Source organism: Doryrhamphus excisus, chromosome 2 (assembly GCF_030265055.1).
Source record: "Doryrhamphus excisus isolate RoL2022-K1 chromosome 2, RoL_Dexc_1.0, whole genome shotgun sequence".
NCBI classification, from domain to species: Eukaryota; Metazoa; Chordata; class Actinopteri; order Syngnathiformes; family Syngnathidae; genus Doryrhamphus; species Doryrhamphus excisus.
The window spans coordinates 22739344-22763405 of record NC_080467.1 but is presented as its reverse complement, the minus strand read 5'-3'; the positions used below and the strand labels follow the sequence as shown (position 1 = coordinate 22763405).

The 24062-nt window shown below is 47.0% G+C and overlaps 26 non-coding genes across 26 annotated transcripts; 22 read left to right on the top strand and 4 right to left on the bottom strand.

Moving 5' to 3' along the window:
• The first annotated feature begins 2701 nt into the window (after positions 1-2701).
• trnav-aac (transfer RNA valine (anticodon AAC)) lies at positions 2702-2771 on the top strand. The gene has a single exon. It is a non-coding gene; the product is annotated as a tRNA-Val (tRNA).
• A 249-nt stretch (positions 2772-3020) lies between these two features.
• On the bottom strand, positions 3021-3093 carry trnak-cuu (transfer RNA lysine (anticodon CUU)). The gene has a single exon. It is a non-coding gene; the product is annotated as a tRNA-Lys (tRNA).
• Positions 3094-3212: 119 nt separating this feature from the next.
• On the top strand, positions 3213-3294 carry trnal-cag (transfer RNA leucine (anticodon CAG)). Its single transcript has one exon. It is a non-coding gene; the product is annotated as a tRNA-Leu (tRNA).
• A 616-nt stretch (positions 3295-3910) lies between these two features.
• On the top strand, positions 3911-3997 carry trnay-gua (transfer RNA tyrosine (anticodon GUA)). Its single transcript is given in 2 exon segments — positions 3911-3947; positions 3962-3997. It is a non-coding gene; the product is annotated as a tRNA-Tyr (tRNA).
• Positions 3998-6098: 2101 nt separating this feature from the next.
• On the top strand, positions 6099-6171 carry trnav-cac (transfer RNA valine (anticodon CAC)). Its single transcript has one exon. It is a non-coding gene; the product is annotated as a tRNA-Val (tRNA).
• A 611-nt stretch (positions 6172-6782) lies between these two features.
• On the top strand, positions 6783-6855 carry trnav-aac (transfer RNA valine (anticodon AAC)). Its single transcript has one exon. It is a non-coding gene; the product is annotated as a tRNA-Val (tRNA).
• Positions 6856-7296: 441 nt separating this feature from the next.
• Positions 7297-7378, top strand: trnal-cag (transfer RNA leucine (anticodon CAG)). The gene has a single exon. It is a non-coding gene; the product is annotated as a tRNA-Leu (tRNA).
• A 624-nt stretch (positions 7379-8002) lies between these two features.
• Positions 8003-8089, top strand: trnay-gua (transfer RNA tyrosine (anticodon GUA)). Its single transcript is given in 2 exon segments — positions 8003-8039; positions 8054-8089. It is a non-coding gene; the product is annotated as a tRNA-Tyr (tRNA).
• Positions 8090-10191: 2102 nt separating this feature from the next.
• Positions 10192-10264, top strand: trnav-cac (transfer RNA valine (anticodon CAC)). The gene has a single exon. It is a non-coding gene; the product is annotated as a tRNA-Val (tRNA).
• A 611-nt stretch (positions 10265-10875) lies between these two features.
• On the top strand, positions 10876-10948 carry trnav-aac (transfer RNA valine (anticodon AAC)). Its single transcript has one exon. It is a non-coding gene; the product is annotated as a tRNA-Val (tRNA).
• A 249-nt stretch (positions 10949-11197) lies between these two features.
• Positions 11198-11270, bottom strand: trnak-cuu (transfer RNA lysine (anticodon CUU)). Its single transcript has one exon. It is a non-coding gene; the product is annotated as a tRNA-Lys (tRNA).
• A 119-nt stretch (positions 11271-11389) lies between these two features.
• On the top strand, positions 11390-11471 carry trnal-cag (transfer RNA leucine (anticodon CAG)). Its single transcript has one exon. It is a non-coding gene; the product is annotated as a tRNA-Leu (tRNA).
• Positions 11472-12095: 624 nt separating this feature from the next.
• Positions 12096-12182, top strand: trnay-gua (transfer RNA tyrosine (anticodon GUA)). Its single transcript is given in 2 exon segments — positions 12096-12132; positions 12147-12182. It is a non-coding gene; the product is annotated as a tRNA-Tyr (tRNA).
• Positions 12183-14245: 2063 nt separating this feature from the next.
• On the top strand, positions 14246-14318 carry trnav-cac (transfer RNA valine (anticodon CAC)). The gene has a single exon. It is a non-coding gene; the product is annotated as a tRNA-Val (tRNA).
• Positions 14319-14929: 611 nt separating this feature from the next.
• trnav-aac (transfer RNA valine (anticodon AAC)) lies at positions 14930-15002 on the top strand. The gene has a single exon. It is a non-coding gene; the product is annotated as a tRNA-Val (tRNA).
• Positions 15003-15443: 441 nt separating this feature from the next.
• Positions 15444-15525, top strand: trnal-cag (transfer RNA leucine (anticodon CAG)). Its single transcript has one exon. It is a non-coding gene; the product is annotated as a tRNA-Leu (tRNA).
• A 629-nt stretch (positions 15526-16154) lies between these two features.
• Positions 16155-16241, top strand: trnay-gua (transfer RNA tyrosine (anticodon GUA)). Its single transcript is given in 2 exon segments — positions 16155-16191; positions 16206-16241. It is a non-coding gene; the product is annotated as a tRNA-Tyr (tRNA).
• Positions 16242-18334: 2093 nt separating this feature from the next.
• Positions 18335-18407, top strand: trnav-cac (transfer RNA valine (anticodon CAC)). The gene has a single exon. It is a non-coding gene; the product is annotated as a tRNA-Val (tRNA).
• Positions 18408-19018: 611 nt separating this feature from the next.
• Positions 19019-19091, top strand: trnav-aac (transfer RNA valine (anticodon AAC)). The gene has a single exon. It is a non-coding gene; the product is annotated as a tRNA-Val (tRNA).
• A 249-nt stretch (positions 19092-19340) lies between these two features.
• On the bottom strand, positions 19341-19413 carry trnak-cuu (transfer RNA lysine (anticodon CUU)). The gene has a single exon. It is a non-coding gene; the product is annotated as a tRNA-Lys (tRNA).
• Positions 19414-19532: 119 nt separating this feature from the next.
• On the top strand, positions 19533-19614 carry trnal-cag (transfer RNA leucine (anticodon CAG)). Its single transcript has one exon. It is a non-coding gene; the product is annotated as a tRNA-Leu (tRNA).
• A 626-nt stretch (positions 19615-20240) lies between these two features.
• trnay-gua (transfer RNA tyrosine (anticodon GUA)) lies at positions 20241-20327 on the top strand. Its single transcript is given in 2 exon segments — positions 20241-20277; positions 20292-20327. It is a non-coding gene; the product is annotated as a tRNA-Tyr (tRNA).
• Positions 20328-22427: 2100 nt separating this feature from the next.
• On the top strand, positions 22428-22500 carry trnav-cac (transfer RNA valine (anticodon CAC)). The gene has a single exon. It is a non-coding gene; the product is annotated as a tRNA-Val (tRNA).
• Positions 22501-23111: 611 nt separating this feature from the next.
• Positions 23112-23184, top strand: trnav-aac (transfer RNA valine (anticodon AAC)). The gene has a single exon. It is a non-coding gene; the product is annotated as a tRNA-Val (tRNA).
• Positions 23185-23432: 248 nt separating this feature from the next.
• Positions 23433-23505, bottom strand: trnak-cuu (transfer RNA lysine (anticodon CUU)). Its single transcript has one exon. It is a non-coding gene; the product is annotated as a tRNA-Lys (tRNA).
• A 119-nt stretch (positions 23506-23624) lies between these two features.
• On the top strand, positions 23625-23706 carry trnal-cag (transfer RNA leucine (anticodon CAG)). Its single transcript has one exon. It is a non-coding gene; the product is annotated as a tRNA-Leu (tRNA).
• The last annotated feature ends 356 nt before the right edge of the window (positions 23707-24062 follow it).

Genomic DNA, 24062 nt, shown 5'->3' with positions numbered 1-24062 from the left:
AAAAAGGGCTTGTTGGGAGGGTTTCTTTGGGTTCCTACCGTCCTGCAAGGTAAAGTCCGATACAAAGGGGGCTGCACTAGTGTGTAGTCGTCTCAAACCCGGTGAAGATTGTCCACAGCCTTGTAGGGCTTAAGAGTGAGCCGGGGAATACCTGTCAACATGGCCTACGTTAAAATAGGCATAGCATTATTGGTTACAGTGGCTATTGGAATGATCATTACAGGCACAGGCTTACTCCTTCATGACCAGCTGCAACAACCTGACAGGCGACGTTTTTCTGACCTAAACATAAAACAAAACATCACGGATCCTGCTTGTGGCCAACACCAACATTTTAGTCTGCTCAGAGTATGTATTCCACAAAATAAAACTACAGTCAGTTAAGCACTTACGTCACAGGGGAGTATATGCTAAGCCAGATGGGAGTCCTTGGTACATGATTAATGATAGAAAAGGGGGTTGGGAAACACTAGTGGCAGATCCTCAAGGTTACTGGTCGTCATATACTAAAACTAGTTACGCTAAACATCAGAGGCCACTAATGTCACTTGTTGAGAAAAACCAAGGTAAAACTTTAGTTTTGACTGTAGATTTGACATCAGGACAGCTCCTAAGCCCAATTCCAACCAAAGATACTTCATGTGTGTGGTTGGGATGCACCTGTTGGGAATTCTTGTTATGCCAATGGAGGACAGGCTATGATACGTGTTACCCAATTCAGTTATGCCAGACTTACTCAGCAAAACTACAGAGACCAGAATTAACCAGGGCATCAATTAGAGCAGGTGTTAAAGTAGCTGTACTTCAAACCACTGATGATTGGTTCCAAGTATTTACTGGTATTTCTGGCCAAAACAACAACTGGTTACTCATGGCAGAGCAAGCAGCAAACACCACCAACCAGGACTGTGTGGTTTGCATGGGACCAAGACCGCTGCTGCAGATAGTTCCTTCTGTTTTGAATAAATGTTGCCTTTTACAGGTCATGACGAAGACCAACCCCACGGGAAACTGTGCTATTTTCGATAAGGTTTCCCCCCTTACAGGTCCAGAGAAGAAGAAACCACTGTTTTCAAATAAAGTTACAATGGGAAATTTCACATGTATTCACAGGACTGGGACTGGCAACACATTGGGTTCATTGAATGCTTCCTTATGTGTGGAAACTGAGACCGTCGACGTACATTTTTCTCCCTTATCACGAAGCGACATATGGTGGTGGTGTGGTGGTAACGCCATATATGACAAATTACCTTTCAATACGACAGGATATTGTGCTACTGTTACCTTAATTCTGCCTGTACACATATTCCAGATCACAGCGGTTGAGCTACTACATACATTTGACACCATACTCCCACATTTATGGACTAGGACTAAAAGAGGCTTGGGATGGAGTGATAATGATCCAACTTATATTGATGCTATAGGTATTCCACGAGGTGTTCCTGATGATTATAAACTGGTTAATCAAATAGCAGCTGGGTGGGAATCTATTGTACCTTGGATAACAATAAATAAAAATGTAGATAGGATCAACTACATCCACTACAATGTGCAGAAGCTAGGAAATTATACTCAAGATGGTTTTCAAGCAATTCATGAGCAATTGTCAGCTACGTCCTTGATGGCTTTCCAGAACCGCATTGCTCTTGACATGTTGCTGGCGGAGAAAGGACATGTCTGCGCCCTTTTTGGTGAGAAGTGTTGCACGTTCATTCCGAACAATACAGCAGCAGATGGCAGCCTCACCAGGGCCTTGGATGGACTTCAGTCCCTGAATAAGAAGAAAGAGCATTCAGGTGTTGATACCTCTATGTGGTCTGGGTTCGCTGATTTCTTCAGTAAGTGGAAGCCTCTTTTAATGACAATTGCATTGGCAGTGACAGTTTTTGTCAGCATTCTGGCAGTGTGTGGATGTATTTGTATCCCCATTTATCGCAGGATTTGCACCCAGGTAATATCCTCTGCTATTTCACCCATTCAGTTACATGTTCAAGAGCTTTACACTCTTATTCCACAACATGACGACGACGAAGATGGTGTTAACATTAATAAAGATAGTGTTGACCATGACGATGAAACATCTTTTAACATTACTGATCTTTTTCCAGATCCAGGCGACTATGAGTGACATTTCTCCTCTAGGTGTAACTTTTTCTCATATGTTTATGGCTTTATGATCGAAAATCCTCGTGAAGTGATCAATAAATGATGTTCTACAATGAGTAAATTGGATAAACAGGGGGGAAATGTTGGAATAAAGCTGTATATATCATGTAATCACATTCAATAAGCTTGCTTCATATTATCCAAGTTACTATTACATGCACATAGATCACACGTTTGCATAACTCATCACATTCCTTTAGACACTCAATAACAGGATGTCTCCTTGAGACATTCTGCTTTCTCAAAATAAGCTTGATGTCTCCTATCTGTCTTTGCTTTCTCAAAATATGCTTGATGTTGAAACCAGTCTCAACCGTGTGAACTGTTCCCCCTCCCTTAGACGATTGAGACCTATGTAATAGGGCACACCTAAACTCTAATTAATAAAAAGAAGGAGAGCAGAGACTGTTTTCAGAGTAGATTGGATGAATGTTACTGAACAGTCTCTGATCACTCTCCTTGCAAGCCTATATCTCACGTCTTTGTGTCTTCTTTCACAGTTGGTGATAATGTTCTGGGTTTAACCCTAACAATAGTGTAGCGGTTATCACGTTTGCCTAACACGCAAAAGGTCCCCAGTTCGAAACTGGGTGGAAACATGGCCATTCAAGTCCTTCTTTTACAAAAAAAAGTTAAGGTGACAAATAGGAACAAGGACTTGTGCTTGATCTCTGAAGGGACTTGAACTCTTGACACTCAGATTTAAGGTCTGATGCCCTACGAAGTGAGCCCCCAGGCCTTTGGTCAAAAGACTTGTTTTTGTGTATTTGGAATGAAATGTTTTCTGCATGTTGAACAGTTTTCAACAGGAAAGATATCTTTCAGATGTATCAATAAAAGTGCTGAATCGCCCAATATGGGGCTCGAACCCACGACCATGAGATTAAGAGTCTCATGCTCTACCGACTGAGCTAATCAGGCCTTTTGCTGCTTTAGATATCATTTTTTGTTCTGTTTTTATTGATGTGGCCATCCTGATGTTTGATCAATTCCACAGCTGACCTAGTTTCTCAGGGAACAGAAGGAGCGAGACCTGGAGGGTCAGGATGGCCGAGCGGTCGAAGGCGCTGCATTCAGGTTGCAGTCTCTAATGAGGCGTGGGTTCAAATCCCACTTCTGACAGTGCGGGGCCGCAAGTCTTTCCAGTTCCAGTTAAAAGCCCGGCTCCTCATGTAGTTTCCATAAAGTACCAAGGTGTTGTCCTTGTATTCTGAGGGCAAAGGAGGCGTTTGCAAGAGGACCTCAGACCTGGTCACCTGAACAGGGACTTGAATCCGGGACACTCAGATCAAAAGTTTCATGTTCGGGACCAAATGGTCCTTTGAGCCGAATATCTTCCCAGTGACCTGCAAGATCCAGAGGGAGGCAGGGATGTTCTGTGCCTCCATTGTCGAGGCGGCAGTGGCCCTAAGGTGGTCAGGGCCTGTCGTGGCGGTAATCCTAGAACCCGTTGGTGGATACCATTGGTGAGGGATGCCGTCAAGCTGAAGGAGTTCTATTGGGCCTTTTTGGCTCATGGGACTTCAGCTGACAGGAACCGACAGGCCAAGCGGTCCGCGGCTTTGGCATTCGCTGAGCCAAAAACTCTGACATGGGAGGAGTTTGGAGAAGCCATGGAGAAGGACTTCTGGACGGCTTCGAAGAGATTCTGGATCCGGCGTCTCAGGAAAGGAAAGCAGTACACAGTGAAGACGCTGTCAAACGCTTGGCTGTACTCATTCGCACCAAAGCAACAAGACCTTCGATAGCTCAGTTGGAAGAGCGGAGGACTGTAGTGGTTCAAGCTGGCATCCTTAGGTCGCTGGTTCAAGTCCGGCTCGAAGGACAAGCTGTTTCTTGTGTTATGTCTGCCGGCAAAGAATGGCAATACCGTCTTGTCTGAAGGACCTCCGCTTCCCTGTCAATGGAGTTGGACTTGAGTCTTTGTCACGCAGTCTGAAATTGGCAAATGGAGTAATTCTGATTGAGTGATCATTTGAGTGTCTATTTGAATACGTTTCATCTCAACTCCTGTTGGAAAAGAACAGCCATTTCCATGAGAGCACAAGACCCCTGGATTGTACCCGAAAATACTTTGCGCTCATCAGAGAGTAAAGTTGTTGTCCTGGTTTGCAAAGCCTCCATTGTTACGCCAGAAGGTGCCAGTCACATCCAAAACAAAGGGTTCCATGGTGTAATGGTTAGCACTCTGGACTCTGAATCCAGTTTAGGGTGATACCTATGGCTGTATTTGGCCTAGATATCGGGATTGGGGCCCGGATTAGTATTCACTACTTGGGAACATTTCATCAAAAAACAAAGGAGTTTATGGAGAATGCGGGCGTTGATCCCGCTACCTCTCACATGCTAAGCGAGCGCTCTACCATTTGAGCTAATTCCCCTGCTGATGCAGTGTTGGCAGAGAAGGTCCAGTCTCAGAACTATTTTGGTTCCTTTGCTGGAGTACGTCAAAGCGACACAGTCTCTGCCTTTCAGAGTGCAGACATGATGCAGTCCCTGGTTGTCTAGTGGCTGGGACTTGGTGCTCTCACCACCGCGGCCGTTGTTCGATTCCCGGTCAGGGAACTGACATTTGGTTAGGTTTTGACTGGAGATAGGATTTGTCTTGGTCCTCGGCCGAACGGTTCGGGTCATCTTTCAGCGCTGTCTGTGAACTGCTGTCACTGCACATGAAAACAATTCCAAGTCCGCCAATCGAATCCCGGTCTACCTGGTCGACGGACACGTAAACAGTGCAGGTACCCTCCTTTGTGCGGCTCCATTTCAGTGTCCTCCGTTGTCAGCGAACCCCACAAGGTCACAGTTTTTTCCTGATCAGGGCACTGTTTTGGGTTGGGTGGATGAGTGGTCTGAAGCACCAGATTAAGGCTCCTTTCGCTCAGGAGCCACTGGTTGAAATCCCACAGCTGTCATTTTCCTTGTCAGCTCCATTATCCACGACTGGAATGATTTGGTAGCAAAGGACTGTCAGATTGTACAACACAGCTGAGCACTTGGAGAAGAAGATGAATAGAGGTCTTGTTCTCCCGGACTGGTTGTTGCAACCGCAACCCTGCTCAAGGTTCAACGTGACACACAAAACAGGAACTCCACATCTGGGAATCGAACCGCGTAATCTTCCATGTGACAGGGGGAGATACTGGCCACTATACTAACAAGGACTGCTGCTGAGTTGATGTAGTGTAGATTGGCCAAAGCGGAATTCAGAACAGGCTTGTGGCCCATGACCGTTTTTATGGTAGCTGGAGACTTCAACCAGTGAAATCCTTCCGATTTTCTGTAGCTCTTATCCTCATCAACGGACTGTATTCCCCACCCGTTACCGGCATGGGGACATTCCAACCCAAGTTGAGAACACACTGGACCAGGTACACAGCAACACACGTGGCACAGACACAGCTTCACCCTGCCCCCACTTTTACCCACGACTGAAAAAGCAGAACACCACCTTAGAAGCTGAAATACTCACTTAGGAGAACGTTAGACTGAAGTTCTAAAGGTCCCTGGTTCAAGACCGGTTTTCAGAAAAATCCCTGTTTATGTTGTGACTTGGCAAATAGTTTGAAAAGGCTTATTGGCTGGCTGAAAGGACCTTAGCTTCATTCTTCAAAAGGCCAGACATCCAGCCATCCAGACAATGTTAGAGGAGGTTACAAACCATTGACTCCAAGGGCACAAGTTGAGTCCACCAAGATATCAAAGTGACCCCGAGGGTGGCTAAGGTGTTTCTTTCAAGCCGCGATTGTGATGTCTTGTTTTGTTGAAGAAAAGCCCATTATTTCTGGAACAATTTTCCCTACAAAGGAGAAATCTTTGTCCATTTGGACAATTGTCAATCTGCCCCCACTTTGGACACATCGTCGTGTTTCATTGTTTGGCAACTGCTCTGTGACTTCACCAGTCCCCTTAAAAGCCCCGTCCGCCAGGTTTCCATAGTGTAGTGGTTATCACGTTTGCCTCACACGCAAAAGGTCCCCAGTTCGAAACTGGGTGGAAACATGGGCTTCCAAGACCTCCTTTTACAAAAAAATCAAGATGACAAATGGGAACAAGGATATGTGCTTGATGTCTGAAGGTGTGTACACGAGCATCCATCCCCAGTTTGGACACACAATCCATATTTCCCGGATGACTGATGGGCTGGGAATACATAACAGGTCGGTGTTGGAGGACCTGATGGACCGCAAGGGTTCATAACGTAAAAGAAATTCAGAAAAAATAAGAAAGCCCACAACCCCCAAGGCATTTAAAAACCATTAAGAGAACCTTCAAATGGATCCTGAAACATACAGGGAGCCAATGCAGTGATTTTAGAAGCGGTGTAATATGCGCCTGCCTTCTGGTCCTCGTCAGCACACGTGCAGCAAACGTTGTTCTGTAAAAGTTGTAGACTTGTGATGTTTCTTTTAGGAAGACCAGAAAGCAGGGCATTGCAATAGTCAATACGACTGGAAATAAAAGCATGCATCATCATCTCTCTATTTGCCCGAGAGAGGAACGGGCGGACTCTGGCTGTATTCTTTAAATGAAAAATAAAATCCTGTTTTTGTAACATTTTTAATGTGTGGAATAAAATTGAGCTCAGTCCCCTTAAAAGCCCCTTCCTTCAGGTTTCCATAGTGTAGCGGTTATCACGTTTGCCTAACACGCAAAAGGTCCCCAGTTCGAAACTGGGTGGAAACATGGCCATTCAAGTCCTTCTTTTACAAAAAAAAGTTAAGGTGACAAATAGGAACAAGGACTTGTGCTTGATCTCTGAAGGGACTTGAACTCTTGACACTCAGATTTAAAGTCTGATGCCCTACGAAGTGAGCCCCCAGGCCTTTGGTCAAAAGACTTGTTTTTGTGTATTTGGAATGAAATGTTTTCTGCATGTTGAACAGTTTTCAACAGGAAAGATATCTTTCAGATGTATCAATAAAAGTGCTGAATCGCCCAATATGGGGCTCGAACCAACGACCTTGAGATTAAGAGTCTCATGCTCTACCGACTGAGCTAATCAGGCCTTTTGCTGCTCTAGATATCATTTTTTGTTCTGTTTTTATTGATGTGGCCATCCTGATGTTTGATCAATTCCACAGCTGACCTAGTTTCTCAGGGAACAGAAGGAGCGAGACCTGGAGGGTCAGGATGGCCGAGCGGTCGAAGGCGCTGCATTCAGGTTGCAGTCTCTAATGAGGCGTGGGTTCAAATCCCACTTCTGACAGTGCGGGGCCGCAAGTCTTTCCAGTTCCAGTTAAAAGCCCGGCTCCTCGTGTAGTTTCCATAAAGTACCAAGGTATTGTCCTGTTGTCCTTGTATTCTGAGGGCAAAGGAGGCGTTTGCAAGAGGACCTCAGACCTGGTCACCTGAACAGGGACTTGAATCCGGGACACTCAGATCAAAAGTTTCATGTTCGGGACCAAATGGTCCTTCGAGCCGAATATCTTCCCAGTGACCTGCAAGATCCAGAGGGAGGCAGGGATGTTCTGTGCCTCCATTGTCGAGGCGGCAGTGGCCCTAAGGTGGTCAGGGCCTGTCGTGGCGGTAATCCTAGAACCCGTTGGTGGATACCATTGGTGAGGGATGCCGTCAAGCTGAAGGAGTTCTATTGGGCCTTTTTGGCTCATGGGACTTCAGCTGACAGGAACCGACAGGCCAAGCGGTCCGCGGCTTTGGCATTCGCTGAGCCAAAAACTCTGACATGGGAGGAGTTTGGAGAAGCCATGGAGAAGGACTTCCGGACGGCTTCGAAGAGATTCTGGATCCGGCGTCTCAGGAAAGGAAAGCAGTACACAGTGAAGACGCTGTCAAACGCTTGGCTGTACTCATTCGCACCAAAGCAACAAGACCTTCGATAGCTCAGTTGGAAGAGCGGAGGTCTGTAGTGGTTCAAGCTGGCATCCTTAGGTCGCTGGTTCAAGTCCGGCTCGAAGGACAAGCTGTTTCTTGTGTTATGTCTGCCGGCAAAGAATGGCAGGACTGGCAGGAATGGAAGGACCTCCGCTTCCCTGTCAATGGAGTTGGACTTGAGTCTTTGTCACGCAGTCTGAAATTGGCAAACGGAGTAATTCTGATTGAGTGATCATTTGAGTGTCTATTTGAATACGTTTCATCTCAACTCCTGTTGGAAAAGAACAGCCATTTCCATGAGAGCACAAGACCCCTGGATTGTACCCGGAAATACTTTGCGCTCATCAGAGAGTAAGGTTGTTGTCCTGGTTTGCAGAGCCTCCATTGTTATGCCAGAAGGTGCCAGTCACATCCAAAACAAAGGGTTCCATGGTGTAATGGTTAGCACTCTGGACTCTGAATCCAGTTTAGGGTGATACCTATGGCTGTATTTGGCCTAGATATCGGGATTGGGGCCCGGATTAGTATTCGCTACTTGGGAACATTTCATCAAAAAACAAAGGAGTTTATGGAGAATGCGGGCGTTGATCCCGCTACCTCTCACATGCTAAGCGAGCGCTCTACCATTTGAGCTAATTCCCCTGCTGATGCAGTGTTGGCAGAGAAGGTCCAGTCTCAGAACTATTTTGGTTCCTTTGCTGGAGTACGTCAAAGCGACACAGTCTCTGCCTTTCAGAGTGCAGACACGATGCAGTCCCTGGTTGTCTAGTGGCTGGGACTTGGTGCTCTCACCACCGCGGCCGTTGTTCGATTCCCGGTCAGGGAACTGACATTTGGTTAGGTTTTGACTGGAGATAGGATTTGTCTTGGTCCTCGGCCGAACGGTTCGGGTCATCTTTCAGCGCTGTCTGTGAACTGCTGTCACTGCACATGAAAACAATTCCAAGTCCGCCAATCGAATCCCGGTCTACCTGGTCGACGGACACGTAAACAGTGCAGGTACCCTCCTTTGTGCGGCTCCATTTCAGTGTCCTCCGTTGTCAGCGAACCTCACAAGGTCACAGTTTTTTCCTGATCAGGGCACCATTTTGGGTTGGGTGGATGAGTGGTCTGAAGCACCAGATTAAGGCTCCTTTCGCTCAGGAGCCACTGGTTGAAATCCCACAGCTGTCATTTTCCTTGTCAGCTCCATTGTCCACGACTGGAATGATTTGGTAGCAAAGGACTGTCAGATTGTACAACACAGCTGAGCACTTGGAGAAGAAGATGAATAGAGGTCTTGTTCTCCCGGACTGGTTGTTGCAACCGCAACCCTGCTCAAGGTTCAACGTGACACACAAAACAGGAACTCCACGTCTGGGAATCGAACCGCGTAATCTTCCATGTGACAGGCGGAGATACTGGCCACTATACTAACAAGGACTGCTGCTGAGTTGATGTAGTGTCGATTGGCCAAAGCGGAATTCAGAACAGGCTTGTGGCCCATGACCGTTTTTATGGTAGCTGGAGACTTCAACCAGTGAAATCCTTCCGATTTTCTGTAGCTCTTATCCTCATCAACTGACTGTATTCCCCACCCGTTACCGGCATGGGGACATTCCAACCCAAGTTGAGAACACACTGGACCAGGTACACAGCAACACACGTGGCACAGACACAGTTTCACCCTGCCCCCACTTTTACCCACGACTGAAAAAGCAGAACACCACCTTAGAAGCTGAAATACTCACTTAGGAGAACGTTAGACTGAAGTTCTAAAGGTCCCTGGTTCAAGACCGGTTTTCAGAAAAATCCCTGTTTATGTTGTGACTTGGCAAATAGTTTGAAAAGGCTTATTGGCTGGCTGAAAGGACCTTAGCTTCATTCTTCAAAAGGCCAGACATCCAGCCATCCAGACAATGTTAGAGGAGGTTACAAACCATTGACTCCAAGGGCACAAGTTGAGTCCACCAAGATATCAAAGTGACCCCGAGGGTGGCTAAGGTGTTTCTTTCAAGCCGCGATTGTGATGTCTTGTTTTGTTGAAGAAAAGCCCATTATTTCTGGAACAATTTTCCCTACAAAGGAGAAATCTTTGTCCATTTGGACAATTGTCAATCTGCCCCCACTTTGGACACATCGTCGTGTTTCATTGTTTGGCAACTGCTCTGTGACTTCACCAGTCCCCTTAAAAGCCCCGTCCTTCAGGTTTCCATAGTGTAGTGGTTATCACGTTTGCCTCACACGCAAAAGGTCCCCAGTTCGGAACTGGGTGGAAACATGGCCTTCCAAGACCTCCTTTTACAAAAAAATCAAGATGACAAATGGGAACAAGGATATGTGCTTGATGTCTGAAGGTGTGTACACGAGCATCCATCCCCAGTTTGGACACACAATCCATATTTCCCGGATGACTGATGGGCTGGGAATACATAACAGGTCGGTGTTGGATGACCTGATGGACCGCGAGGGTTCATAACGTAAAAGAAATTCAGAAAAAATAAGAAGGCCCACAACCCCCAAGGCATTTAAAAACCATTAAGAGAACCTTCAAATGGATCCTGAAACATACAGGGAGCCAATGCAGTGATTTTAGAAGCGGTGTAATATGCGCCTGCCTTCTGGTCCTCGCCAGCACACGTGCAGCAAAAGTTGTTCTGTAAAAGTTGTAGACTTGTGATGTTTCTTTTAGGAAGACCAGAAAGCAGGGCATTGCAATAGTCAATACGACTGGAAATAAAAGCATGCATCAGCATCTCTCTATTTGCCCGAGAGAGGAACGGGCGGACTCTGGCTGTATTCTTTAAATGAAAAATAAAATCCTGTTTTTGTAACATTTTTAATGTGTGGAATAAAATTGAGCTCAGTCCCCTTAAAAGCCCCGTCCTTCAGGTTTCCATAGTGTAGCGGTTATCACGTTTGCCTAACACGCAAAAGGTCCCCGGTTCGAAACTGGGTGGAAACATGGCCATTCAAGTCCTTCTTTTACAAAAAAAAGTTAAGGTGACAAATAGGAACAAGGACTTGTGCTTGATCTCTGAAGGGACTTGAACTCTTGACACTCAGATTTAAAGTCTGATGCCCTACGAAGTGAGCCCCCAGGCCTTTGGTCAAAAGACTTGTTTTTGTGTATTTGGAATGAAATGTTTTCTGCATGTTGAACAGTTTTCAACAGGAAAGATATCTTTCAGATGTATCAATAAAAGTGCTGAATCGCCCAATATGGGGCTCGAACCCACGACAATGAGATTAAGAGTCTCATGCTCTACCGACTGAGCTAATCAGGCCTTTTGCTGCTCTAGATATCATTTTTTGTTCTGTTTTTATTGATGTGGCCATCCTGATGTTTGATCAATTCCACAGCTGACCTAGTTTCTCAGGGAACAGAAGGAGCGAGACCTGGAGGGTCAGGATGGCCGAGCGGTCGAAGGCGCTGCATTCAGGTTGCAGTCTCTAATGAGGCGTGGGTTCAAATCCCACTTCTGACAGTGCGGGGCCGCAAGTCTTTCCAGTTCCAGTTAAAAGCCTGGCTCCTCGTGTAGTTTCCATAAAGTACCAAGGTATTGTCCTGTTGTCCTTGTATTCTGAGGGCAAAGGAGGCGTTTGCAAGAGGACCTCAGACCTGGTCACCTGAACAGGGACTTGAATCCGGGACACTCAGATCAAAAGTTTCATGTTCGGGACCAAATGGTCCTTCGAGCCGAATATCTTCCCAGTGACCTGCAAGATCCAGAGGGAGGCAGGGATGTTCTGTGCCTCCATTGTCGAGGCGGCAGTGGCCCTAAGGTGGTCAGGGCCTGTCGTGGCGGTAATCCTAGAACCCATTGGTGGATACCATTGGTGAGGGATGCCGTCAAGCTGAAGGAGTTCTATTGGGCCTTTTTGGCTCATGGGACTTCAGCTGACAGGAACCGACAGGCCAAGCGGTCGGCGGCTTTGGCATTCGCTGAGCCAAAAACTCTGACATGGGAGGAGTTTGGAGAAGCCATGGAGAAGGACTTCCGGACGGCTTCGAAGAGATTCTGGATCCGGCGTCTCAGGAAAGGAAAGCAGTACACAGTGAAGACGCTGTCAAACGCTTGGCTGTACTCATTCGCACCAAAGCAACAAGACCTTCGATAGCTCAGTTGGAAGAGCGGAGGACTGTAGTGGTTCAAGCTGGCATCCTTAGGTCGCTGGTTCAAGTCCGGCTCGAAGGACAAGCTGTTTCTTGTGTTATGTCTGCCGGCAAAGAATGGCAATACCGTCTTGTCTGAAGGACCTCCGCTTCCCTGTCAATGGAGTTGGACTTGAGTCTTTGTCACGCAGTCTGAAATTGGCAAACGGAGTAATTCTGATTGAGTGATCATTTGAGTGTCTATTTGAATACGTTTCATCTCAACTCCTGTTGGAAAAGAACAGCCATTTCCATGAGAGCACAAGACCCCTGGATTGTACCCGGAAATACTTTGCGCTCATCAGAGAGTAAGGTTGTTGTCCTGGTTTGCAAAACCTCCATTGTTACGCCAGAAGGTGCCAGTCACATCCAAAACAAAGGGTTCCATGGTGTAATGGTTAGCACTCTGGACTCTGAATCCAGTTTAGGGTGATACCTATGGCTGTATTTGGCCTAGATATCGGGATTGGGGCCCGGATTAGTATTCGCTACTTGGGAACATTTCATCAAAAAACAAAGGAGTTTATGGAGAATGCGGGCGTTTATTTGAGCTAATTCCCCTGCTGATGCAGTGTTGGCAGAGAAGGTCCAGTCTCAGAACTATTTTGGTTCCTTTGCTGGAGTACGTCAAAGCGACACAGTCTCTGCCTTTCAGAGTGCAGACACGATGCAGTCCCTGGTTGTCTAGTGGCTGGGACTTGGTGCTCTCACCACCGCGGCCGTTGTTCGATTCCCGGTCAGGGAACTGACATTTGGTTAGGTTTTGACTGGAGATAGGATTTGTCTTGGTCCTCGGCCGAACGGTTCGGGTCATCTTTCAGCGCTGTCTGTGAACTGCTGTCACTGCACATGAAAACAATTCCAAGTCCGCCAATCGAATCCCGGTCTACCTGGTCGACGGACACGTAAACAGTGCAGGTACCCTCCTTTGTGCGGCTCCATTTCAGTGTCCTCCGTTGTCAGCGAACCTCACAAGGTCACAGTTTTTTCCTGATCAGGGCACCATTTTGGGTTGGGTGGATGAGTGGTCTGAAGCACCAGATTAAGGCTCCTTTCGCTCAGGAGCCACTGGTTGAAATCCCACAGCTGTCATTTTCCTTGTCAGCTCCATTGTCCACGACTGGAATGATTTGGTAGCAAAGGACTGTCAGATTGTACAACACAGCTGAGCACTTGGAGAAGAAGATGAATAGAGGTCTTGTTCTCCCGGACTGGTTGTTGCAACCGCAACCCTGCTCAAGGTTCAACGTGACACACAAAACAGGAACTCCACGTCTGGGAATCGAACCGCGTAATCTTCCATGTGACAGGCGGAGATACTGGCCACTATACTAACAAGGACTGCTGCTGAGTTGATGTAGTGTCGATTGGCCAAAGCGGAATTCAGAACAGGCTTGTGGCCCATGACCGTTTTTATGGTAGCTGGAGACTTCAACCAGTGAAATCCTTCCGATTTTCTGTAGCTCTTATCCTCATCAACTGACTGTATTCCCCACCCGTTACCGGCATGGGGACATTCCAACCCAAGTTGAGAACACACTGGACCAGGTACACAGCAACACACGTGGCACAGACACAGTTTCACCCTGCCCCCACTTTTACCCACGACTGAAAAAGCAGAACACCACCTTAGAAGCTGAAATACTCACTTAGGAGAACGTTAGACTGAAGTTCTAAAGGTCCCTGGTTCAAGACCGGTTTTCAGAAAAATCCCTGTTTATGTTGTGACTTGGCAAATAGTTTGAAAAGGCTTATTGGCTGGCTGAAAGGACCTTAGCTTCATTCTTCAAAAGGCCAGACATCCAGCCATCCAGACAATGTTAGAGGAGGTTACAAACCATTGACTCCAAGGGCACAAGTTGAGTCCACCAAGATATCAAAGTGACCCCGAGGGTGGCTAAGGTGTTTCTTTCAAGCCGCGATTGTGATGTCTTGTTTTGTTGAAGAAAAGCCCATTATTTCTGGAACAATTTTCCCTACAAAGGAGAAATCTTTGTCCATTTGGACAATTGTCAATCTGCCCCCACTTTGGACACATCGTCGTGTTTCATTGTTTGGCAACTGCTCTGTGACTTCACCAGTCCCCTTAAAAGCCCCGTCCTTCAGGTTTCCATAGTGTAGTGGTTATCACGTTTGCCTCACACGCAAAAGGTCCCCAGTTCGGAACTGGGTGGAAACATGGCCTTCCAAGACCTCCTTTTACAAAAAAATCAAGATGACAAATGGGAACAAGGATATGTGCTTGATGTCTGAAGGTGTGTACACGAGCATCCATCCCCAGTTTGGACACACAATCCATATTTCCCGGATGACTGATGGGCTGGGAATACATAACAGGTCGGTGTTGGATGACCTGATGGACCGCGAGGGTTCATAACGTAAAAGAAATTCAGAAAAAATAAGAAGGCCCACAACCCCCAAGGCATTTAAAAACCATTAAGAGAACCTTCAAATGGATCCTGAAACATACAGGGAGCCAATGCAGTGATTTTAGAAGCGGTGTAATATGCGCCTGCCTTCTGGTCCTCGCCAGCACACGTGCAGCAAAAGTTGTTCTGTAAAAGTTGTAGACTTGTGATGTTTCTTTTAGGAAGACCAGAAAGCAGGGCATTGCAATAGTCAATACGACTGGAAATAAAAGCATGCATCAGCATCTCTCTATTTGCCCGAGAGAGGAACGGGCGGACTCTGGCTGTATTCTTTAAATGAAAATTAAAATCCTGTTTTTGTAACATTTTTAATGTGTGGAATAAAATTGAGCTCAGTCCCCTTAAAAGCCCCGTCCTTCAGGTTTCCATAGTGTAGCGGTTATCACGTTTGCCTAACACGCAAAAGGTCCCCGGTTCGAAACTGGGTGGAAACATGGCCATTCAAGTCCTTCTTTTACAAAAAAAAGTTAAGGTGACAAATAGGAACAAGGACTTGTGCTTGATCTCTGAAGGGACTTGAACTCTTGACACTCAGATTTAAAGTCTGATGCCCTACGAAGTGAGCCCCCAGGCCTTTGGTCAAAAGACTTGTTTTTGTGTATTTGGAATGAAATGTTTTCTGCATGTTGAACAGTTTTCAACAGGAAAGATATCTTTCAGATGTATCAATAAAAGTGCTGAATCGCCCAATATGGGGCTCGAACCCACGACAATGAGATTAAGAGTCTCATACTCTACCGACTGAGCTAATCAGGCCTTTTGCTGCTCTAGATATCATTTTTTGTTCTGTTTTTATTGATGTGGCCATCCTGATGTTTGATCAATTCCACAGCTGACCTAGTTTCTCAGGGAACAGAAGGAGCGAGACCTGGAGGGTCAGGATGGCCGAGCGGTCGAAGGCGCTGCATTCAGGTTGCAGTCTCTAATGAGGCGTGGGTTCAAATCCCACTTCTGACAGTGCGGGGCCGCAAGTCTTTCCAGTTCCAGTTAAAAGCCCGGCTCCTCGTGTAGTTTCCATAAAGTACCAAGGTATTGTCCTGTTGTCCTTGTATTCTGAGGGCAAAGGAGGCGTTTGCAAGAGGACCTCAGACCTGGTCACCTGAACAGGGACTTGAATCCGGGACACTCAGATCAAAAGTTTCATGTTCGGGACCAAATGGTCCTTCGAGCCGAATATCTTCCCAGTGACCTGCAAGATCCAGAGGGAGGCAGGGATGTTCTGTGCCTCCATTGTCGAGGCGGCAGTGGCCCTAAGGTGGTCAGGGCCTGTCGTGGCGGTAATCCTAGAACCCATTGGTGGATACCATTGGTGAGGGATGCCGTCAAGCTGAAGGAGTTCTATTGGGCCTTTTTGGCTCATGGGACTTCAGCTGACAGGAACCGACAGGCCAAGCAGTCCGCGGCTTTGGCATTCGCTGAGCCAAAAACTCTGACATGGGAGGAGTTTGGAGAAGCCATGGAGAAGGACTTCCGGACGGCTTCGAAGAGATTCTGGATCCGGCGTCTCAGGAAAGGAAAGGAAAGCAGTACACAGTGAAGACGCTGTCAAACGCTTGGCTGTACTCATTCGCACCAAAGCAACAAGACCTTCGATAGCTCAGTTGGAAGAGCGGAGGACTGTAGTGGTTCAAGCTGGCATCCTTAGGTCGCTGGTTCAAGTCCGGCTCGAAGGACAAGCTGTTTCTTGTGTTATGTCTGCCGGCAAAGAATGGCAATACCGTCTTGTCTGAAGGACCTCCGCTTCCCTGTCAATGGAGTTGGACTTGAGTCTTTGTCACGCAGTCTGAAATTGGCAAACGGAGTAATTCTGATTGAGTGATCATTTGAGTGTCTATTTGAATACGTTTCATCTCAACTCCTGTTGGAAAAGAACAGCCATTTCCATGAGAGCACAAGACCCCTGGATTGTACCCGAAAATACTTTGCGCTCATCAGAGAGTAAGGTTGTTGTCCTGGTTTGCAAAGCCTCCATTGTTACGCCAGAAGGTGCCAGTCACATCCAAAACAAAGGGTTCCATGGTTAGCACTCTGGACTCTGAATCCAGTTTAGGGTGATACCTATGGCTGTATTTGGCCTAGATATCGGGATTGGGGCCCGGATTAGTATTCGCTACTTGGGAACATTTCATCAAAAAACAAAGGAGTTTATGGAGAATGCGGGCGTTGATCCCGCTACCTCTCACATGCTAAGCGAGCGCTCTACCATTTGAGCTAATTCCCCTGCTGATGCAGTGTTGGCAGAGAAGGTCCAGTCTCAGAACTATTTTGGTTCCTTTGCTGGAGTACGTCAAAGCGACACAGTCTCTGCCTTTCAGAGTGCAGACACGATGCAGTCCCTGGTTGTCTAGTGGCTGGGACTTGGTGCTCTCACCACCGTGGCCGTTGTTCGATTCCCGGTCAGGGAACTGACATTTGGTTAGGTTTTGACTGGAGATAGGATTTGTCTTGGTCCTCGGCCGAACGGTTCGGGTCATCTTTCAGCGCTGTCTGTGAACTGCTGTCACTGCACATGAAAACAATTCCAAGTCCGCCAATCGAATCCCGGTCTACCTGGTCGACGGACACGTAAACAGTGCAGGTACCCTCCTTTGTGCGGCTCCATTTCAGTGTCCTCCGTTGTCAGCGAACCTCACAAGGTCACAGTTTTTTCCTGATCAGGGCACCATTTTGGGTTGGGTGGATGAGTGGTCTTAAGCACCAGATTAAGGCTCCTTTCGCTCAGGAGCCACTGGTTGAAATCCCACAGCTGTCATTTTCCTTGTCAGCTCCATTGTCCACGACTGGAATGATTTGGTAGCAAAGGACTGTCAGATTGTACAACACAGCTGAGCACTTGGAGAAGAAGATGAATAGAGGTCTTGTTCTCCCGGACTGGTTGTTGCAACCGCAACCCTGCTCAAGGTTCAACGTGACACACAAAACAGGAACTCCACGTCTGGGAATCGAACCGCGTAATCTTCCATGTGACAGGCGGAGATACTGGCCACTATACTAACAAGGACTGCTGCTGAGTTGATGTAGTGTCGATTGGCCAAAGCGGAATTCAGAACAGGCTTGTGGCCCATGACCGTTTTTATGGTAGCTGGAGACTTCAACCAGTGAAATCCTTCCGATTTTCTGTAGCTCTTATCCTCATCAACTGACTGTATTCCCCACCCGTTACCGGCATGGGGACATTCCAACCCAAGTTGAGAACACACTGGACCAGGTACACAGCAACACACGTGGCACAGACACAGTTTCACCCTGCCCCCACTTTTACCCACGACTGAAAAAGCAGAACACCACCTTAGAAGCTGAAATACTCACTTAGGAGAACGTTAGACTGAAGTTCTAAAGGTCCCTGGTTCAAGACCGGTTTTCAGAAAAATCCCTGTTTATGTTGTGACTTGGCAAATAGTTTGAAAAGGCTTATTGGCTGGCTGAAAGGACCTTAGCTTCATTCTTCAAAAGGCCAGACATCCAGCCATCCAGACAATGTTAGAGGAGGTTACAAACCATTGACTCCAAGGGCACAAGTTGAGTCCACCAAGATATCAAAGTGACCCCGAGGGTGGCTAAGGTGTTTCTTTCAAGCCGCGATTGTGATGTCTTGTTTTGTTGAAGAAAAGCCCATTATTTCTGGAACAATTTTCCCTACAAAGGAGAAATCTTTGTCCATTTGGACAATTGTCAATCTGCCCCCACTTTGGACACATCGTCGTGTTTCATTGTTTGGCAACTGCTCTGTGACTTCACCAGTCCCCTTAAAAGCCCCGTCCTTCAGGTTTCCATAGTGTAGTGGTTATCACGTTTGCCTCACACGCAAAAGGTCCCCAGTTCGGAACTGGGTGGAAACATGGCCTTCCAAGACCTCCTTTTACAAAAAAATCAAGATGACAAATGGGAACAAGGATATGTGCTTGATGTCTGAAGGTGTGTACACGAGCATCCATCCCCAGTTTGGACACACAATCCATATTTCCCGGATGACTGATGGGCTGGGAATACATAACAGGTCGGTGTTGGAGGACCTGATGGACCGCGAGGGTTCATAACGTAAAAGAAATTCAGAAAAAATAAGAAGGCCCACAACCCCCAAGGCATTTAAAAACCATTAAGAGAACCTTCAAATGGATCCTGAAACATACAGGGAGCCAATGCAGTGATTTTAGAAGCGGTGTAATATGCGCCTGCCTTCTGGTCCTCGTCAGCACACGTGCAGCAAAAGTTGTTCTGTAAAAGTTGTAGACTTGTGATGTTTCTTTTAGGAAGACCAGAAAGCAGGGCATTGCAATAGTCAATACGACTGGAAATAAAAGCATGCATCAGCATCTCTCTATTTGCCCGAGAGAGGAACGGGCGGACTCTGGCTGTATTCTTTAAATGAAAAATAAAATCCTGTTTTTGTAACATTTTTAATGTGTGGAATAAAATTGAGCTCAGTCCCCTTAAAAGCCCCGTCCTTCAGGTTTCCATAGTGTAGCGGTTATCACGTTTGCCTAACACGCAAAAGGTCCCCAGTTCGAAACTGGGTGGAAACATGGCCATTCAAGTCCTTCTTTTACAAAAAAAAGTTAAGGTGACAAATAGGAACAAGGACTTGTGCTTGATCTCTGAAGGGACTTGAACTCTTGACACTCAGATTTAAAGTCTGATGCCCTACGAAGTGAGCCCCCAGGCCTTTGGTCAAAAGACTTGTTTTTGTGTATTTGGAATGAAATGTTTTCTGCATGTTGAACAGTTTTCAACAGGAAAGATATCTTTCAGATGTATCAATAAAAGTGCTGAATCGCCCAATATGGGGCTCGAACCCACGACCGTGAGATTAAGAGTCTCATGCTCTACCGACTGAGCTAATCAGGCCTTTTGCTGCTCTAGATATCATTTTTTGTTCTGTTTTTATTGATGTGGCCATCCTGATGTTTGATCAATTCCACAGCTGACCTAGTTTCTCAGGGAACAGAAGGAGCGAGACCTGGACGGTCAGGATGGCCGAGCGGTCGAAGGCGCTGCATTCAGGTTGCAGTCTCTAATGAGGCGTGGGTTCAAATCCCACTTCTGACAGTGCGGGGCCGCAAGTCTTTCCAGTTCCAGTTAAAAGCCCGGCTCCTCGTGTAGTTTCCATAAAGTACCAAGGTATTGTCCTGTTGTCCTTGTATTCTGAGGGCAAAGGAGGCGTTTGCAAGAGGACCTCAGACCTGGTCACCTGAACAGGGACTTGAATCCGGGACACACACAGATCAAAAGTTTCATGTTCGGGACCAAATGGTCCTTCGAGCCGAATATCTTCCCAGTGACCTGCAATATCCAGAGGGAGGCAGGGATGTTCTGTGCCTCCATTGTCGAGGCGGCAGTGGCCCTAAGGTGGTCAGGGCCTGTCGTGGCGGTAATCCTAGAACCCGTTGGTGGATACCATTGGTGAGGGATGCCGTCAAGCTGAAGGAGTTCTATTGGGCCTTTTTGGCTCATGGGACTTCAGCTGACAGGAACCGACAGGCCAAGCGGTCGGCGGCTTTGGCATTCGCTGAGCCAAAAACTCTGACATGGGAGGAGTTTGGAGAAGCCATGGAGAAGGACTTCCGGACGGCTTCGAAGAGATTCTGGATCCGGCGTCTCAGGAAAGGAAAGCAGTACACAGTGAAGACGCTGTCAAACGCTTGGCTGTACTCATTCGCACCAAAGCAACAAGACCTTCGATAGCTCAGTTGGAAGAGCGGAGGACTGTAGTGGTTCAAGCTGGCATCCTTAGGTCGCTGGTTCAAGTCCGGCTCGAAGGACAAGCTGTTTCTTGTGTTATGTCTGCCGGCAAAGAATGGCAATACCGTCTTGTCTGAAGGACCTCCGCTTCCCTGTCAATGGAGTTGGACTTGAGTCTTTGTCACGCAGTCTGAAATTGGCAAACGGAGTAATTCTGATTGAGTGATCATTTGAGTGTCTATTTGAATACGTTTCATCTCAACTCCTGTTGGAAAAGAACAGCCATTTCCATGAGAGCACAAGACCCCTGGATTGTACCCGAAAATACTTTGCGCTCATCAGAGAGTAAGGTTGTTGTCCTGGTTTGCAAAGCCTCCATTGTTACGCCAGAAGGTGCCAGTCACATCCAAAACAAAGGGTTCCATGGTGTAATGGTTAGCACTCTGGACTCTGAATCCAGTTTAGGGTGATACCTATGGCTGTATTTGGCCTAGATATCGGGATTGGGGCCCGGATTAGTATTCGCTACTTGGGAACATTTCATCAAAAAACAAAGGAGTTTATGGAGAATGCGGGCGTTGATCCCGCTACCTCTCACATGCTAAGCGAGCGCTCTACCATTTGAGCTAATTCCCCTGCTGATGCAGTGTTGGCAGAGAAGGTCCAGTCTCAGAACTATTTTGGTTCCTTTGCTGGAGTACGTCAAAGCGACACAGTCTCTGCCTTTCAGAGTGCAGACACGATGCAGTCCCTGGTTGTCTAGTGGCTGGGACTTGGTGCTCTCACCACCGCGGCCGTTGTTCGATTCCCGGTCAGGGAACTGACATTTGGTTAGGTTTTGACTGGAGATAGGATTTGTCTTGGTCCTCGGCCGAACGGTTCGGGTCATCTTTCAGCGCTGTCTGTGAACTGCTGTCACTGCACATGAAAACAATTCCAAGTCCGCCAATCGAATCCCGGTCTACCTGGTCGACGGACACGTAAACAGTGCAGGTACCCTCCTTTGTGCGGCTCCATTTCAGTGTCCTCCGTTGTCAGCGAACCTCACAAGATCACAGTTTTTTCCTGATCAGGGCACCGTTTTGGGTTGGGTGGATGAGTGGTCTGAAGCACCAGATTAAGGCTCCTTTCGCTCAGGAGCCACTGGTTGAAATCCCACAGCTGTCATTTTCCTTGTCAGCTCCATTGTCCACGACTGGAATGATTTGGTAGCAAAGGACTGTCAGATTGTACAACACAGCTGAGCACTTGGAGAAGAAGATGAATAGAGGTCTTGTTCTCCCGGACTGGTTGTTGCAACCGCAACCCTGCTCAAGGTTCAACGTGACACACAAAACAGGAACTCCACGTCTGGGAATCGAACCGCGTAATCTTCCATGTGACAGGCGGAGATACTGGCCACTATACTAACAAGGACTGCTGCTGAGTTGATGTAGTGTCGATTGGCCAAAGCGGAATTCAGAACAGGCTTGTGGCCCATGACCGTTTTTATGGTAGCTGGAGACTTCAACCAGTGAAATCCTTCCGATTTTCTGTAGCTCTTATCCTCATCAACTGACTTATTCCCCACCCGTTACCGGCATGGGGACATTCCAACCCAAGTTGAGAACACACTGGACCAGGTACACAGCAACACACGTGGCACAGACACAGTTTCACCCTGCCCCCACTTTTACCCACGACTGAAAAAGCAGAACACCACCTTAGAAGCTGAAATACTCACTTAGGAGAACGTTAGACTGAAGTTCTAAAGGTCCCTGGTTCAAGACCGGTTTTCAGAAAAATCCCTGTTTATGTTGTGACTTGGCAAATAGTTTGAAAAGGCTTATTGGCTGGCTGAAAGGACCTTAGCTTCATTCTTCAAAAGGCCAGACATCCAGCCATCCAGACAATGTTAGAGGAGGTTACAAACCATTGACTCCAAGGGCACAAGTTGAGTCCACCAAGATATCAAAGTGACCCCGAGGGTGGCTAAGGTGTTTCTTTCAAGCCGCGATTGTGATGTCTTGTTTTGTTGAAGAAAAGCCCATTATTTCTGGAACAATTTTCCCTACAAAGGAGAAATCTTTGTCCATTTGGACAATTGTCAATCTGCCCCCACTTTGGACACATCGTCGTGTTTCATTGTTTGGCAACTGCTCTGTGACTTCACCAGTCCCCTTAAAAGCCCCGTCCTTCAGGTTTCCATAGTGTAGTGGTTATCACGTTTGCCTCACACGCAAAAGGTCCCCAGTTCGGAACTGGGTGGAAACATGGCCTTCCAAGACCTCCTTTTACAAAAAAATCAAGATGACAAATGGGAACAAGGATATGTGCTTGATGTCTGAAGGTGTGTACACGAGCATCCATCCCCAGTTTGGACACACAATCCATATTTCCCGGATGACTGATGGGCTGGGAATACATAACAGGTCGGTGTTGGAGGACCTGATGGACCGCGAGGGTTCATAACGTAAAAGAAATTCAGAAAAAATAAGAAGGCCCACAACCCCCAAGGCATTTAAAAACCATTAAGAGAACCTTCAAATGGATCCTGAAACATACAGGGAGCCAATGCAGTGATTTTAGAAGCGGTGTAATATGCACCTGCCTTCTGGTCCTCGTCAGCACACGTGCAGCAAAAGTTGTTCTGTAAAAGTTGTAGACTTGTGATGTTTCTTTTAGGAAGACCAGAAAGCAGGGCATTGCAATAGTCAATACGACTGGAAATAAAAGCATGCATCAGCATCTCTCTATTTGCCCGAGAGAGGAACGGGCGGACTCTGGCTGTATTCTTTAAATGAAAAATAAAATCCTGTTTTTGTAACATTTTTAATGTGTGGAATAAAATTGAGCTCAGTCCCCTTAAAACCCCCGTCCTTCAGGTTTCCATAGTGTAGCGGTTATCACGTTTGCCTAACACGCAAAAGGTCCCCAGTTCGAAACTGGGTGGAAACATGGCCATTCAAGTCCTTCTTTTACAAAAAAAGTTAAGGTGACAAATAGGAACAAGGACTTGTGCTTGATCTCTGAAGGGACTTGAACTCTTGACACTCAGATTTAAAGTCTGATGCCCTACGAAGTGAGCCCCCAGGCCTTTGGTCAAAAGACTTGTTTTTGTGTATTTGGAATGAAATGTTTTCTGCATGTTGAACAGTTTTCAACAGGAAAGATATCTTTCAGATGTATCAATAAAAGTGCTGAATCGCCCAATATGGGGCTCGAACCCACGACCATGAGATTAAGAGTCTCATGCTCTACCGACTGAGCTAATCAGGCCTTTTGCTGCTCTAGATATCATTTTTTGTTCTGTTTTTATTGATGTGGCCATCCTGATGTTTTATCAATTCCACAGCTGACCTAGTTTCTCAGGGAACAGAAGGAGCGAGACCTGGAGGGTCAGGATGGCCGAGCGGTCGAAGGCGCTGCATTCAGGTTGCAGTCTCTAATGAGGCGTGGGTTCAAATCCCACTTCTGACAGTGCGGGGCCGCAAGTCTTTCCAGTTCCAGTTAAAAGCCCGGCTCCTCGTGTAGTTTCCATAAAGTACCAAGGTATTGTCCTGTTGTCCTTGTATTCTGAGGGCAAAGGAGGCGTTTGCAAGAGGACCTCAGACCTGGTCACCTGAACAGGGACTTGAATCCGGGACACTCAGATCAAAAGTTTCATGTTCGGGACCAAATGGTCCTTCGAGCCGAATATCTTCCCAGTGACCTGCAAGATCCAGAGGGAGGCAGGGATGTTCTGTGCCTCCATTGTCGAGACGGCAGTGGCCCTAAGGTGGTCAGGGCCTGTCGTGGCGGTAATCCTAGAACCCGTTGGTGGATACCATTGGTGA